The 2,597-nt window shown below is 43.1% G+C and overlaps 1 long non-coding RNA gene across 1 annotated transcript; it reads right to left on the reverse strand.

The window, feature by feature from the left end:
• Positions 1–987: 987 nt before the first annotated feature.
• On the reverse strand, positions 988–2,427 carry LOC148683617 (uncharacterized). The gene is made up of 2 exons (XR_015946883.1): positions 2,251–2,427; positions 988–1,409 (listed from the first exon to the last, which is right to left on the reverse strand). It is a non-coding gene; the product is annotated as an uncharacterized LOC148683617 (long non-coding RNA).
• Between the last annotated feature and the right edge of the window lie 170 nt (positions 2,428–2,597).

Raw genomic sequence — 2,597 nt, forward strand, 5'->3', positions numbered from 1 at the left:
AGTCTATTTGTTCCTCTGTAAGAATCCATAACCCAACATTATTGAAAGGTTTAATCAGAAAACTGTAGGCTTATAAGAATGTTTCTGTTGTACCAGTTATCCAGGGGACTCTATGACCTTCCTTTTCTTCTTTGGCTTTGTTTATTGCCATGCAGAAGATGGCTTAACTTAAGATTTAAGAGCATTTGTCAATTCAAAACGTGCCTCAGTGATCTCTCTCTTAACATGAGAAGGGGTACTCCTTGAGCAACGATGCCCTGAAGCTTGTTATTTCTTGGATTTGTAGGGCTTGGTCCTCTTACAAACTACTAAAGTACTCCCTTTCTGGTATATTTGTATAACCATTTGCAAAGTTATAGGGCAGGCAAAAAGGCGTACATGAAAAATGTTTCTGAATGTGGAAAAGTCCTCAATCCTACTGGAGAAACATCATATATATATATATATATTGTTAATCCCATGCAACATTTTGTCTCTAGTTCTAATTCATGATTTGAAGAAGAAAACTCATGTTGGTGAGAGGAGCACTTCTTGATGCCAGTAACCCTCTAGGGAGCCAACACAGAAGCCTAGTTCTCACTAAGATTTTTTTAAAAAGTAGTGTTTGTGCAGCATCACTACAGACTGCAGTTGGGGGCTCTGAAAACTGAATGCTTCTCCATAACAAAGCCAGCATGGCAGTATCCTGCATATTTAAAAAACAAACAGTTACATCAGGGAAGTCTAGGATTAAACTTTCTCCCCAACAGACTTAATAGAGAGGAGAGTTAAATCATGCAAATTTTCACCTGCATTCAGATATTAGTCTCTCACCTCAGAAAAACCTAGATCTTAGAATTCCATTTGATGAAAGATCTCCCGACTTTATTTGCTAGCATACTTAATAGGATGTTGAACCATGTATTTTTACTGGTAAGGCCTTATTGAAATCAGACTTACTTTCAATAAAGATGTTTCAGTATTAGATTATTAAACAAAAAAGCCACATTGTTACCCTCTTATTTACTTTATTATTTTAATAGATAACAAAAACACACTATTATATTTTATAAAGTGTGTATAAGATCTGAGTGATCACAAACTCTGCTTTTGTCAGTGCCAGTGTTAATACCGTTAAATCGTGTCATCCCACAAATGAACAAATGATTTGTGAAAGTATTGTCCTTTGGACAGAATTTACAAGGTACCATTTGTGTGGTAGGCGGTATAGCACCGTATTCACCTGATGTTGTTTTATAGAGCAAAAGCTGGGGCTTAGTTAAGAAATTGCTAGAGGTGAGAGTCTTTGCCTCCAACATGCAGGAAAACACGGGATTGCCAGGGTTTGCACATGGACGCCACTGGAAAGAGGCTGTGTTCTTTGCACCAGTCCTTGGTTTTGTTTCTGGCTCAGAAGTCATTTTGAGTTCCTGTTTAAAAGTAGAAAAATTAAGAGGTTCCATAAGAGCACTGGTAGTTAAATAGCATATTTAAATCTAGCTTTATAGATGGTTCACTTTTAAAAACTGAGCTGGCACAGCAAGGAAGTAAATCCTGTTGAGCTCAATGAAACAACAACTTCTTCTTCTTCATGAAATTTGTATACCACACTATACCCGTAGATCTCTGGGAGGTTCACAACATAAAATTACAATATAAAAAGCACACGATACATAATAAAAACATAAACAAAGACAACTCAATAATCTCCCCTTCCACAACACATTTAAAAGGGCATTGGTTGTCAATTAGCCATACTATTTTTTTTATTATGAGTGGAAGTATTTAGGACCAACTGAGGTGCGTGATGCTTGCATGATTTTCTTCCTTAAATGCAAGTGACTTGGAAAAACCTTTACCCCTCATTGAAAGGAGCTCTGCTACAGATTTAAGGGACCCAGTGTGACTTTTGTAGCCCCAGTGAAGTCCCTCTGAGCTATATCCTTGCTGTCACAAACTGATTGGCTTGGCTCGGAACTACTCATACCTACCGTAAGAGTTCAGTATCCTGTATTTTTGTCTCATATCTTGGAAAGAAATGTACTATTTAAAAAACCCAACAACTTCAATTTCTAAAAAAAGAGAAATTTCTCTAAAAAGAGAAAAGCGGCCTTAAAAAGGCCGTTCTTTGCTGTACTGTAGGCAGCTAGGCCAGGCGAGGAAGTCATCTGCCCACCACTCTCCCGCTACTGCCGCTGGGCTTTGAGGGCCAGGCTTCGCCGAGCGGCCCCAAGAGCGACAGCCTTGCCGGAGAGGCACCCCGCTCCTTACCGGCCGAAGGCGAGAGCTCGGGCCTCCCGACTGCGGAGGATGCTGATGCAGCGCCGGGCTGTGGCGTCCTTTTGGCTGGCCGCATCACCATGGCAACTGCCTCAGCATCTCCACACATCACACCCTCCCCCGCCGCGTCGGCGCACCCTTTGTTGACCTAGCGTCCGGGTCTCCGCCAGCGCTGGCCCCGCCCCGCAGCGCCCGCGGCTCCTTGGGGCCTGTAGTCCCCGCGCGCCTCTCTCTGCCGCTGCGCCTGGCAGAGGCGAACTACCGCTCCCAGGATTCGTCCGGGCCCCGCGGGAATGCGCAGGCGCAGCGCTCGCCTCCGCCTTTCCGGCTGCTTGTTT

This window comes from Zootoca vivipara, chromosome 13 (genome assembly GCF_965207765.1).
Source record: "Zootoca vivipara chromosome 13, rZooViv2.hap1.1, whole genome shotgun sequence".
NCBI lineage: Eukaryota > Metazoa > Chordata > Lepidosauria > Squamata > Lacertidae > Zootoca > Zootoca vivipara.